Source organism: Symphalangus syndactylus, chromosome 18 (genome assembly GCF_028878055.3).
Source record: "Symphalangus syndactylus isolate Jambi chromosome 18, NHGRI_mSymSyn1-v2.1_pri, whole genome shotgun sequence".
NCBI lineage: Eukaryota > Metazoa > Chordata > Mammalia > Primates > Hylobatidae > Symphalangus > Symphalangus syndactylus.
The window spans coordinates 33,452,581-33,467,417 of NC_072440.2; the positions used below are offsets into that span (position 1 = coordinate 33,452,581).

At 42.5% G+C, this 14,837-nt stretch overlaps 1 non-coding gene across 1 annotated transcript; it reads left to right on the plus strand.

The window, feature by feature from the left end:
• Positions 1-10,964: 10,964 nt before the first annotated feature.
• LOC129468741 (small nucleolar RNA U13) lies at positions 10,965-11,068 on the plus strand. Its single transcript, XR_008652817.2, has one exon. It is a non-coding gene; the product is annotated as a small nucleolar RNA U13 (small nucleolar RNA).
• Positions 11,069-14,837: the final 3,769 nt, after the last annotated feature.

A 14,837-nucleotide genomic window follows, 5' to 3' on the forward strand; every position in this document is an offset into this window, starting at 1 on the left:
CAAAATAACCCTCTAAAAAGTCCCAGAAAGAAAGAGAATCATGGCGAATCCATGGCATAAAATTTGACCAAAGAGTTATTTAGCCCCCGAAAGATGTTGCAGATTCGTATGTTTGAAGACATTGTCTAAAAACCCTATTCAAATATATACCCCCACAGAACTGCCTTGCAAGATCACATGCAAGTAAGATCCTTGGAAGAGAAACGAGCCCAGGTATAAGAAGCAGTACTCAACACCTGCAGCTCCCTGCAAAACATGGGAAGACAAAGGAAACTGACAGCCCAACAAGACCAGCAGAGGTGGCTCTGTTCAGCTTCTGACTCCCAGCAGATTCCCTGATTTCCCCAAAACTGCACATGCTGAAGTCCTACCCCTAGTATCTCAATGTGTAACATTCTTTTGGAGAGAGGGTCTTTACAGAGGTAATCAAGTTAAAATAAGGTCATTAGGGTAGGCCCTAACCCAATGTGACTGGTGTCCCTATAAAAAGGGGAAATTTGGACCCAGACATGCACATAGAGACAGCACTGTAGGAAGAGTGTTCTGTATAAAGAGGGTAGGAGGCAGAGATTGGGGTGATGCTTCTATAAGCCAAGGAACACCAAAGATTGCCAGCAAACCACAGGAAGCTAAGAAAGAGGCATGGAACAGATTCTTCCTTGCAGGTCTCAGAAGAAACCAACACTGCTGACACCTTGATCTTGGACTTCCAGCCTACAGGCAAAAAATTTCTGTTGTTTCAGCTGCTGATTTGTGGTACTTTGTAACAGCAGCCCTAGCAAATTCATACACCCCCAAGTTCTCTTCTTGCTCTGGCCTCTGCGCAGCTCTCTGGTCACATCCCATCGCCCAGCCCCGTGCCCACCATGTCAATCTACTCCAAGCTCCCCCAGTGTGCTGTGTCCTTTCATGCTGCTCCCTCCACCCAGAATGCCCACTCCCAGCCCCCCACGCTGGTGCCAATGAATCATTGAAGGTTCCCTCCGTTTCCTTAGTCACTACTCCTTACTTCCTCCCAGTCAAACTCTCATAGAATTAACCATTCCTCTTTGGATATACCACTACTATCATTTGTACCCAACATCTCTTCACATCTTCTCAGCCCCATCCCTCACTGCAGCCACTGCTACAGCAACTCATCTCAGACCACTCGATCAGTTTCACACAGGTGTAGTTGACCCGCACTTCCACTCAGCCCTCTCTGCTCATCTCTCACTTCCTGCTCCAGGCCTTCTCTGATACCAAGACTGGCACATCAACAGAAACCCCCTGGACACACACACAGGGCCACCAGAAGAACTGGAGGGAGGTAACTAATCCCTCTGGGCCCCTTGTGGATTAAGCTTCCCCCCTTGTCCCCTGTGCAGACCCTGCTGAGGCACATTTCACAAAACTCCATGGACGTTTCAGCTGCTCAAACAGCGGTGGCCTGAGCACCAGCCAGCTCCAAAAAGCATCCTTGTGTATTGGTTCTCCCTCCTTTCCTGAGTCTCTTTCTGGAATCATTTCCAAATAAACCATCTATGTGTATATTTTCTAGGGTTCCACTTTCAGAGAAACGCAACCTAAAACATTGTGTTTATTTTGTATTATATTGGGTTAAGCCATGTGAAATTGCCAATATTTGACAATTTTTGACCTACAAAGATGACAATTTCATATAATCCAACGAATGCTTGTTTATATTTATGTCTTTTCAAACAGAAGGGAAGCCTCTTGAGGTCAGGAGCAGCACCTTACTCATTTCTGCATCCCCAGCATCAACCACTGTGGCTGGCACATAGAGGTCTCTCAATAAATTTTGGATGGTATGTCGTGATCTTCTCAGTGTAGATACGGAAAAGGCTAAGGAAAGGATTCTTCTGTAAGTAATATCTGGAAAATAAAGTCAAATCCTTACCTCACATTTTACACTAAAACAAAGTCAAGATGAGTTAAATATTCAAATGTAAAAGAGAAGCAGTGTTTGAAAGTACAGAGAAAATAGTTTATAGCCTGGTGGGAGAGGCAGTTATACAAACCAAAGTTTCACTCTGGAGCAGGAAGGGCTTCACTAACAGAAGTGTGGGGGATTAGAAGAGCACCTCAGTCAGGACTGGGGGCCCCAAAGGCTGCCAGGGGAAGGAAATTTAAGCTGAGTTCTGAAAGACAAGTAGAAAGTAGCCAGGAGAAGGGCTGGTGAAAAGCATGTTCCAGGCAGAGGGGAGAGTCTGTGCAAAGGCCTGCAGGTGGGAAAGTCAGATGGGAAAAAAATGATAGGAACGGTCTTGAGGCTCTCACGTAGATGTCAACTACATCTACATGGGGATTATCATATCCTGGCTTTGGGGGAAGGTATGTCAAATCTCACACAAATGACAGCTGCGTTCTTTTGGGACAGGTGCACAGAGGTGGACTTGGAGTCCAACATTGCCGTCTTGCAGGTGGATAGGGATCTCTGTGGGGGGGCCACATGGTCACTGCCTCCCTGGGGCTAATGCAGCCCTAGTCTGCATGCCAGCATCAGCCTTGACAAGTGCATGTGAAAACGGCCCTGGCCCACTCAGGAAGGGCCATCCAGATGCCAAAATTGCATCCTACACCAAATCTACATTTAGAACACTGTCCATTCTCTCTCAATGGCTTGTGAGAAAGCTGCTTTGCAAGTTACCCCACCACGGCCCAGGAGCTCTTTGAACTGCCACAAGATAGCATGGAGGGTGTCAGGCTATAGCCAGGTCAGAGAAGAGGGACCCAACACAGGGCCAGGAATAAACTAGACTCCTCTGCTTTTCAGTCTAGAGTTAAGTTAATTGTGTATTATGGGTGCAATGTTTTATGGTCTGTGACAATTGAAATATTTATCCATATACAAAGTCTAATGCTTATGTCCTGTTTACCCTAATGACTTTTTCTACATAATAAAAATATGATTCTTTTCCATTCAAGTTGATAACAGAACTTTATAAATTTTCCTCTTCCAAGAATCAGGCAAATGGAATCAAAATACTTCATAATAAACATGCAGTACTTTTCACAGCATGGTTACTTTAAAATCCACTTAAAGGAATAAGGTAGGTATTTTGCCATGAAATCCTTTAAAACCAGAGAGAATGAAGTAACAAAACACCATGATAGTATAAAGAGAACAAACCAGTATATTCCATGCCCGACTGAACATGAGTACTAATAAGAGACTTTATTGTAGGCTCATCACTTGTCATAAATAATTATGAGGAAAACTCCCGTGGCTTTAGAAACTTTGTCACTGGCGGGTAGGCATAAAAATGCCAATATTTTCAAAATAATCTATTTTTAAACACCTGTCTTTGGTCACCTCTCTACTCTTTTCAGACATTTGATGGGATAAATTGTTGGAAGATGATCAAATAATACCATCAGTAACATGCTCAAAGAATTTTTATAGCCATCTATTTTCTGAGTTACCACTGTATTTTATTTATGGCTCATGTCAAAAAAAAATGCCTTAGGGCTTTTTCTCCTCAAGTCTATAGCAGTTTATTTCCCCAAAATTGTGCCCATGTTTTACAGCAAGATCCACAGCAATAAAGCAAGAAATCAGAAAAATCAGCATTTGATATCAGCAGTTCAGCATTCTCTGCTACCTGGGACAATCCAGAGGCGATCACAGAAAGGGTCTCCATGACCTTGCAGCAGCTGCAAATCACTGTGATCTGAATGAGAATAGTCTCCTCTTCAATAATACATTACAGACTTAGTACATTTAGGTGCCCTCAAGGTTTCTCAGTGGGAACCCAAATTATTTCAGCACAAACCTCATTTTTCTTATCATACAACTTCCATCGATACATTTATGATCTCTTTAAAGCACACAATAGAGGGCATACCCATGCATCATGCCCACATTTATCCACAAGTGCTCGGATAGATACATAAGCCAATAAATTCTAAATGACCAAATAAAAGAGCTAACTAAAATTCTCATCCAGGGGTGAATGCATGGCTGCTCACATTCAAGAGCTGTCCTAATAGAAACTAAGTGGAAAACCACACAAAAGAAGCTAGCGGAGGTCAGCCGTAAAGGTCAGAGAGATGAAGCGTCTGCTATAGCAGACGGCACCAAAGGAGACTGACCGAGGCCTTTGGCATTAGCAGAGAATGAGTCCCCAGACCATCAGGGGTCCCCATGTTCAAGCAAGTTTCTATAGGAGAATTTCCCCAATAAAAAGCAATAAAATACAAATAGAAATGCAGTGTGCACCTTTCAGACCCAGATAAAGAACAACAAAGGCATGCTGAAATGTCAGTGCTCATTGCTGGGAGTCCTGCTGGGGACCTAGCCAGACCTCAGCACTCCCATCCTGTCCAGCACACACACACCTCATCCCCAACTTCCTCCTGAGCCCAATGATTCACACACAGCAGGAACAATTCAAACTTGTCCCTCAGCAAGATTACAAATTACCAGACCCCATGGTTCTAAAACTAATGGCTGATAGGCACAGAGTACCCACTGGATACCAGGGGCTGTACGAAGTGCTGTCTATACATTTATTTCATTCAGCTCAACTGAAGGAGAAGAATACTATTGTTACCCCACAGACACACTTCCAGATGAGATGCTTAAGTTTAGTGAATTAGACACTTTGGCAAGTATCTGACCAATTCACAATTATCTTCAATCTCCTGAACTCCCCGATCTTTGCCCCACAATCCAGAAATGGAACTTCCCAAGAAACATGCTTTTACCACCTGGTGCTGTCGAATGGGCCATTCAAAAGCCCAAATTTGAACTGACAGCAAGACAGACTGAAAGTTGGTTGCTAAGTCTTAGCAGCAGAGACTGGAAAGAGGTACAGAGAGCTCCCGCTGCCAACATCAGACAGCCCTTGCAGCCCATGAGAGATCTTCCAGCAAGCTCTTTTTCCAAAGCTAGATTTCTGTTCCTTGCTATGACCTCAGTGACTCTGATGGCAGAAGGCAAGGGGGAGCATTACCCACTCCAGGAATGAGGAAGAGCCCCATGCCACAAGGTAGACCTTACCCACTCCAGCCTTGGCAATTCCATTTGCAGGAGCCAAGGGGGGCCGCAGGACTCAGAGTGCTCTGGCAAGACCTCTTTGCCCTTCCTCCTCCCATCGCTCACACCCTGACTACACCCTCTGCCTTGTCACCATCAGATCCTTTATCTCCGCTACATCAGCCACCATAAGAAGCCCAGGACTCCAAAGCATCTCTATGTCTTTTCTGACCCCTATTTCCCACAACTACCCACCCATAGCTTCTGACATTCTTCCACCGTGCCTGTTGGATCATACAACGAGTCCTCAAGAAAATCACCCGTTTTTCTTGGGGACCTAGCCAGACCTCAGCACTCCCATCCTGTCCAGCACACACACACCTCATCCCCAACTTCCTCCTGAGCCCAATGATTCACACACAGCAGGAACAATTCAAACTTGTCCCTCAGCAAGATTACAAATTACCAGACCCCATGGTTCTAAAACTACACAGGCTCATGCCTGTACTCCCAGAACTTTGGGAGGTTGAGGCCGGCGGATTGCCTGAGGTCAGGAGTTTGAGACCAGCCTGGCCAACATAGTGAAACCCCGTCTCTACTAAACATACAAAAATTGGCCGGCATGGTGGCGGGTGCCTATAGTCCCAGCTACTCAGGAGGCTGAGACAGGAGAATCACTCGAACCCGGGAGGCAGAGGTTGCAGTGAGCCCAGATTGCACCACTACACTTCAGCCTGGGCAACAAAGTGAGACTCTATCTCCAAAAAAAGAAAAAAAAAAAAAGAAAAGAAAGTCACCTCTCTTCTCAGCCACCTCTGGGCTCATTTCCTTCACCTCTTGCTCTAACTGAAGCCTGAGGATGCTGCTTCTCCTGCAGCTGATTTAAGTGCTGGACATTTTCTCTCTCATGCCTTTTCAACCACTGTTCAGGGATGGGATAGCTGTCCTCTGCCCTTCACTGCCATTTCTAGATCCCTTTTCTTCCCTAAGCCCCTTCCCCTGGGCTGCATGTCCTATGTCATCGCACTGTTCCCACCCACTGACCCTCTATGGCAGTCATCTACTGAGCCCCCCACCCAACATTACTGCCCTAATTCCTGTAGGAGTTTTGAGTCTGGCTGACTGCCACTTTCTTCAGCAGTACTCGTATCAAAATTCTTGGTGATTTTAATACCCATGTGGATGATCTTTTTCAGGTCCTTAAGATCTACCTCAGCCACTCACTCCCACGGTCACACCCTTACCATTCATTACCAATAAAGCACCCCTCCATAATGTCAATTTCCAGCATCCCAACTCATAAATCCAACTGTCCACTTAATATTCCCATTTGTCTAACGGCCGTCTCAAACTGAGCACATCCAAAATCAAACTTTTTATCTTTCCCCAAAACCTGCCCCAACTGCTGTCTCATTCTTCCACAGGTATGAATCAAAAACCTTTATACTTCTTATACCCCACATCTAGCCTGTCAAGCAATCCTGTTGGATCTACCTTCAAAATATAGCCAGAATCCAACCACATCTTTCCAATTCACCACAACCATCCTGGTCTGAATCCCCATAATCTCTAATCTGAATTTTTCAGTCGCCTTCTGCCTGGTCACGCCTTCTACTCTTGCCCACTCTCCCCACGCCCAGTGTCTTCTCAACATAGTGCCAGAAGTGGACCATTTAAAACATTTAAAATTAGGCCAGGCACGGTGGCTCATACCTGTAATCCCAGCGCTTTGGGAGGCCAAGGTGGGTGGATCACTTGAGGTCAGGAGTTCAAGGCCAGCCTGGCCAACATGGTGAACCCCATCTCTATTAAAAATAACAAAAATTAGCCAGGCTTGGTGGCAGGCACCTGTAGTCCCAGCTGCTCAGGAGGCTGAGGCAGGAGAATCGCTTGAACCTGGGAGGCAGAGATTGCAGTGAACTCAGATCCAGCCGCTGCACTCCAGCCTGGGCAACAGAGTGAGAATCTGTCTCAAAAAGCAAACAAACAAACAACAACAACAACAGCAAAAAAAAACAAACATTTAAAATTAAATCAGGTTAAGTCCCTCTTTCTTCAAAAGGCTCTCCACTGGCTTTCCATCACATTAAAAGTAAAAGCCAACATCTTTACAATAACTTAGCAGACGCTGGTTTGACGGCCCCAGCACTGATCACTCAGGTCTCCTCTCCTGCTAGACCCCCTTCATTTAACCTGTTCCAGGCCCTCTGGCCTGCTTGCTGTTCCTTCTGTGTGCTGGACACATTCTGCCTCAGGGTCTTGTCCTTTTTGACACCTCTACCTGGAATGTTCTTTCTTCCATATTTCCACTACTTTCCTCTTTTCCCTCCTTCCAGTTTTCAATCAAAAATCCCACTCTCACTGGGGCTTCCCTGACCACCCTACCTAAAACTGCAGCCCCACAACCACCCTCTCCCTGCCCTGAAATTTCCTGTCCCCCTTTCTTGCTTTCTTTTTCATCATGACACTTACTGTCATCTTTCTACTACAAACTTTTACTTCTTTTTTGAGTGTCTGCCTCCACCTGGTGGAAGGACAACTCCATGAGGTTGTGGATTTTACCTGTTTTGTTCACTGCTATGTCTTCAACACGTAGAACAGTGTCTGCCACACAGTAGGTATTCAGTAAGTATTTTTAATTTAAGGTGTGAATAAATGAGAACAAATCAATTTAGGCAGATTAAGCAATTTCTCAAAGCTTATGGAGTTAGTAAGTGGCAGTGCTCAGAGCAGATTTATCCAAGGCTGAGCTGCCCTCTACATGACTGGACTTCGCTGCCTCACATCATCACATGCTGGGGAAAGTTTACAAAACTAGAAGCAATCAGAAACGTTAAATCATTGAATGGTGAGTTTGTTGTTCCCTTCTTGGATAGAAAAGGGATAAAAAGGAATCCACTTGGAATTGTTTAAACCAAGACCAACTTTGGAAAAAGCTCGATAGTAAATATCACATGCTTTGCAGGCCATTTGTTCAACAACCACTCAGTGCTGCGGCTGTAGCACAAAAGCCGCGACACACAATACTTAAACGAATAGCCACGGCTGTGTTCCAATAAAACTATATTTACAAAAAACAGGTGACTGGCTGGATTTGACCCCATGGGTCGTAATTTGCTGACACTTGGTTTAAATCTGTAAAAATGTGATGAGGCTGCATGTGTAGCTGTGTTCCAAATCTTAGGCAATTATAGGAAACAGTGATAGAAAGTAAGGAGCACCAACTTTGATTTTGCCCAGTTCTGGGATCAAGATTTGGATCAAATCAAATCAACGCCATTTGATTACGCCAACCAGCCTCCTCCAATACACACTTGGCTTCCATGGTCCAGTGAGACTCAAAGAAGAACAACTATTTCCCTCTCACTCACTGCCCAGACTTGTCTCTAAGCCCTTTTCCTGCTACAGAGATGACCTAGCACATAGGATCTCATAAAACTCTGCAGGATACAAATCAAAAGGTTAGCTTTTCCTGTAAAAGACAAAGCAAGAGTGGAAAATGGAAGTTACAAACAATAAGGCTTTTCACTAAATAGGTAGGCTGTTTTTCTCTATTAAACAATGAAGATGTGCTTCTTCATAACTCCTCTGAAAGGATTAATGCCATCCCGCAGAGTAATGGAGTGATGTTGACTGGTCTCCAAAACACAGTGTTCAGAATTGGATGTTTGAACAAAAATCAACTTAAAAATAGAGCAAGATGCAGTAAAAGAATTCCCAAGTGAGTAAGCAGGTGTAAATCTTCCATAAATTTCCCTGATGGCAGGGAAAAAAAAACAAAAACCCAACTCTTATCCACACTCCCACCTGTGGAGTATTTACCTGGTATTTACATGCCAGGAGCCATTCTAAACAATGTACAGGATCCCCTAAGCCATTTTCTCAACAACACTCTGTGGTGGGTACTGTTTTCTTTTTTATGCAGATGGGAAAACTGAAGCTCAGACATGTTAACTAACTTGCACAAGGCCATACAGCTAGTAACATGGGCAGGCCGGTTTAAGCCTGTAGGCTTAATCATTAGTCTATACTGCCTTCCAATCTTATGGACTAATGGGATATCTCCCTTGAGGAAGAAACAGAAAACACAGTGAGGGAAGAAAGATCCAATTGCCTCTGAAAATATTGGTGGGGGGCACGTTGCTTTTGTGCAAAGGTAACAATCGCCCCATAGGCCAGTGGGTGTGGTGTGTTTCAGGATATGTGAAGGAGGCCCAGATGGCTCATGTATTGTTTTGTTAAAGGGGGAAGCAGTCACTCCCATCATTGGAAGGAAAAACAAAGGTATGCCTCAGCTCCAGACCAGTTCATCACAGCTGCCAGCTGCAGACACTTCATTTGGTCATGACCCGAGTGTTAGTGCTGACTGCTATGACGTGTGAAAGGGCCCCAGGTCATCAGCCCAGAATGGCAGCACAAGGAGACTTTCTGCTTCTCCATCCTGCTATCTATGAGACTCATTCTTCACTGCCACAATGACAGATTACCTTGTGTCACACTGGGGGAAAGCACGCACGCACACACACACACGCACAAACAGGTGATGCTTCAAAGAAGCTCAGCTTCACATGAAAAGCATGAGGTGATATAAATTAAAGAACTCGGCTTACATATGTAATTTCAAATGGGAAAAGGGAGCTGGTTTTTATTATTAAACCAAAAGATGATTTAAAATATGTTAGAGAGTTGGTAACTTCACCATAGAATCATTTTTTGTATATGCTAACCCTCAGAACTGTAAGTCAGAGATAATTCACTGGAAAAAAAAAATCAATGCCGTTCATGTATAAAATGCAGAAAACACCCAAGCCCATAGAAGTTCAAGAGAAACAGAAGGACAGTGGAAGGGCAAGTGAAAATATGGTTGGGAAGAAAAGCCAGCTCGGTGTTTAAAACTGGCCTCAAAGCACATAGAATATAGCATCATAACCACAAATTGACTTAAATGTCATAAGACAAAAACAGCTATGGAAACTGGAACTATGAGCTGATTTATGAATGGTCATAATAATAAAAAATAATAATTTATTGAAGATCTACTATGTGCCAGACAAGATAGATATTATTTCCATTTTACAGGTGGGGAAACAAATGTAAAGAGATTGAATAACTTACATCACGTGCCACAGATGATAAATGGCAGAGCCTGAATTCAAACCAGGGGGCAGCTGACTCTAAAACCCATAATTGTTTTAGACTATGTGGGAAATGGCTACATTTTTTAAGACTACAAATTGGGAAGTGGCACCCAATTTGAGGGATGTCCAGAGGACCTGGAGCAAACACTCTCAGTGACCTGTCCAACATCTGTTTTCCCTTTCCTCCTTCCTGTCCAAACCTCAATTCTGTTAGATATTTAATCATCTAATTTTCATTCCCAAAGGGAATCCTGATTGATCTAAGATGATTCTTAATTAGTATTCTCTAATTATTGGTCTAAGGGTGAGTCCATGACCTTAGATGACCCAGTTACACTGAAGGGAGGAGCATACATTCCATGACTGGGAGAAACACTTCACTTTTCCCTGGATAGGACAAGGAAGCCTGTTGCCCTTTGACCACCGGCAGCCACAGTGTGATGGTGAAAAGAACCACCTAAAAACAAAGGCAACAGCACAAGGATGGCATTGTGATAGAAAGAAAAAAAAAACAAAGCAAACATGTTTGTGGAAAAAACTGTTGAGCTGCTAAAGGATGTCATTATTTTTAAATAATTTGAGGCAGAGTTTCTGTCACTGGCATATGAAAGCATCCTAATTAATACTGGCTTCATGCCCACATTATCTTCTTAAATTGCCCATCAATTCCATGCTGTGCAAGTAGAGATTTATTCCTTTGAATATCTGTGTTTCTTAATAGGTGATGATGGGTAAATAACTATATAACTTTGGAGAGGGGACTATTTTTCTTATCATTGCACCAAAAAAAAAAAAGACTTAAAAGAAACATGTTAATACATTTAACAACATAAAAAGTTGAAATGATCTTTTTGTGATTGGTAAGCATGATAACCGGGTTTTCACACTCATGTGTGAAATGTGCCTCCTTCAAGGCTTGTTACCATGTAGGCACATTACCCAACTGATGTGAAAAAAAAAGTTAAAACTTTTTGCATATAAAAAGTTGATAAATAAAATGTAAAAGGAAATAAAAAACTAGAGAACATTTTTTCTGTATACAATACAAAGAGTTAATATTCTTTTTACCTAAAAAGCTCTACAAATAGATGAATTCTCCAAGAGGAAAATGTATAAAGGATATGAAGAAGCAAAGAACACTAAATAGATTTTTAAATGTTCTATCTTACTAGTAATCAAAGGAATACAGATTAAAATATGATACCATGTTCATTTACCAAATGTTAATGTTTCTTCTTTAATAAGAATGTGCTGGCTGTCAGCTGGGTGCCTCAGCACTCCTCAGTCTCCATCAGGCGAACCTCAGCCTGTTACTATGGCAGCAGCAGGAAGTACACAAGGCCTCTTGAGGCCCGGTCTTAGAACTGGCACACTGTCACTTCTAATGCATCTTATCAGCCAAAACAAGTCAAAGATCAGCAAAGATTGGAGGGAACTAACACTGCCTCTTGATGGGAGGAGTTTCAAATTATATTGCAAAAGTTGTGGTTACAGGGAAAGGTGGAGAATTAGGGCCAATTTTCAATCAGTTACAAGTATATACTAATTATCTCAATTACATTTTTATCAGAAATTTATGTATATCTGACTACATATCATCTAGATATAGCTATATACACACATATATATGTGATGTACATGGATATACAGATAAGTAGACCATCTGTTGAAATCTATTCCAAATTAAACAAACACTACACAAAAGAGAATAAACAAAAGGCCAATAAGTCTATGAAAAGATGCTCAATAGCACTAGTTGCCATGAAAATGTGAATTAAAACCAAATGAAACACTACTACCTTCCCACTGGAATGGCTAAAACTAAAAAAAAAAAAAAAAAGACACTGCCACATACTGGCAATGAGGTATGTAGTTATTAGGACTCACACACTGCTGGTAGGACAGTAACTTGGTAGAACCACTCTGGAACTTGTCCATATTTACCCAATTGAATATATGTTCACTCTGTGACCTAGCAATCCTGCTCCTACATGCATCAGAGGACACGTTTAAGAATATTCACAGGAGTTTTTTTTTTTTTTTTGAGACAGAGTCTCACTCTGTCACCCAGGCTGGAGTGCAGTGGCATGATCTCGGCTCACTGCAACCTCCGCCTCCCAGGTTCAAGCGAATTCTCCTGCCTCAGCCTCCTAAGTAGCAGGGATTACAGGCATCCACCTCCACGTCCAACTTATTTTTGTATTTTTATTAGACACAGGGTTTTGCCATGTTGGCCAGTCTGGTCTTGAACTCCTGGCCCCAAGTGATCTGCCCACCTCATCCTCCCAAAGTGCTGGGATGACAGGTGCGAGTCATTGTGGCCCAAATCCATTTAAATGTTCATCAACAATAGAATGGATAAATATAGATGTTCCTCGACTTTCAATGTTATGTCCCAATTAAACCATCATAAGTTGAAAATATTGTAGTCAAAAATGCATTTAATACACCTAACCTTACTGAACACTGTAGCTTAGCCTATCCCCTACCCAACACAAAACCTATGTTATAATAACGTTGAATAACTTATGTAATTTATTGAATACTGTACTGAAAGCAAAAAACAGAATAGTTGTATGGGTACCCAAAGTATGGTTTCTACTGAACACACATTGCTTTCATGCTGTCATGAAGTGGAAAAACCATTAAGCCAAACCATCTGAGGTTGGGGACTGTCTGTAAATTATGAAGTTTTCCCACAAAATGGAATATTATACAGCAACAAAAAGAGCAAATACAGCTGCTAGCAACAACCTTGATAACTCTCTAACAGACATCAGTTTGAGCAAAAAAAAAAAAAAAAAAAAATCCAAAAAAGCACAGTTGAGCCTTGAACAACAAGGGCTTGAACTGCACAGGTCCACTTAGACTCAGACTCTCTTCAGCCTCTGCCACCCATCAGACAGCAAGGCCAACCCCTCCTCCTCCTCCTTCTCAACCTGCTCAATGTGAAGATGATAAGGATGAAGACTTTTATGATGATACTCTTCCTCCTAATGAAAATAGTAACTATATTTTCTCTTCTTTATGATTTCTTAATCACAATTTCTTTTCTCTAGATTAGTTTATTGTAAGAATACAGTATACAATATATATAGATACAAAAATACGTTTATTGGCTGCTTGTGTTATCAGTAAGACTTCGGACCAATAGTAGGCTACTGGTAAAGTTTTCGGAAAGTCAAAAGTTATAAATGGATTTTCAACTATGTGGAGGGTCACTGTCCCTAACCCCTGCGCTATTCAAGGGTCAACTGTATATATTTATGATTCCAGTGCTATAATGTTCACACACTGGTAAAACTAATCTGTGCTTATAGGAATCAAAATAGTAGTCACCTTTGGCAACAGGCCAGGCGATCCAGACATGGCACAAGGAAGGCATCTAGGGTGCTGCTAACATACTAGTCTTCATCTGGATTGTGGTTTTACTTTGCAAAAATTCAAGCTGTACACTTAAAATTTGGGCTCTGAGCTGTGTATATGTTATACTTACTAATATTTACAATAATAATGTTTGTAATATAATAGTAAGAATTAGATTTTTTTAAGTGTCTCCTGTTAAAATGCAAACACCTTTCAGGGAGAGTCCTCATTTTAACCCATCACAGAGCTCTCCTGAGTGGGGACCGGTTGAGCATGAGCTGGGAGCCAGATAAGAGCCTGCAGGGCTGGCCAGGACTCAGAGACCATCCTCTGTCGGGGTGAGAGGGGACAGGCTCTAAAGACACTCATGGGAAGACAATAAGCACTGCCAGTTGGCAGTCACAGCAGAGGGCTCCAGAGAATATGTATGCAAAGGGCGGGTCCTCACTGATGGCAAAACCAGGCTCAGTGTTCTTGGATCTAGACAGCTCTGTTTCTACTCCAGCTCCTTCCTACTCTGCTCCTGTCCTCTAATGGGAATGAGGCTAGGCTTTCAAGATCTTCCTGGCCCTTTTAAATTACCCACACACAGCAGAGAAGAGACCACAATACTAGTTTCTAGTGAGAGTTGTTGCAGAAATGTCATGAGACGTGACAGCAAGTTTAAAGGGACCTAGAAGGTGTCCAGCTGAAACAGCTCTTTCTTATAGCACTCTGTCATTTTCCCTCTCCTTTTTAACTCCATTTTCTCCATCTAATCCCTCATTGTCAACATATTTTGAATTTTTTCAATGATAAAAAAGAGATCCATGTTCCCTAGCCTTGAGGCCACCTAATGGATATTTGGGACAAGCTGCTAGAGTACAAGGAAGGAGGATATAAATAAAAAGAACTCATTCAAGAGGACTCTGCATTAAGGCAGACTATTAATATAAATCATCGCATTTCTATAACAGCGGGGGGGATTTACCATTTCATTTATCCAGACTTTGCTCAAGAATTTTTAAATGTGCCACAGTTTGCCCCACAGGCGTCTGAAAGCACGTGTGTTTTTAACTAGTGTAATGTTTGAGTACGTCTGGCCCCCTATCAAGGTTGATAATAAATGTGATTTACAAAAATGTAGCAAAGTAGGTCACTGCTATCTGCAAACATGTCTCACAATAATCAAAGGAACATAGGAAGAAAATGATGGGAACACAGGAAGAAAATTTCCAAGATGGGCAATTAAATAGTGTGCCTTTTCTGGACAGACAGAATCCACTGCAAAAGCACAACACTGATTTGCTTTTCAGCCACCACACCTACTTTTCTTGTAGCCGCGTGTGACTAAGCCCTAGGGCAATGGAAAT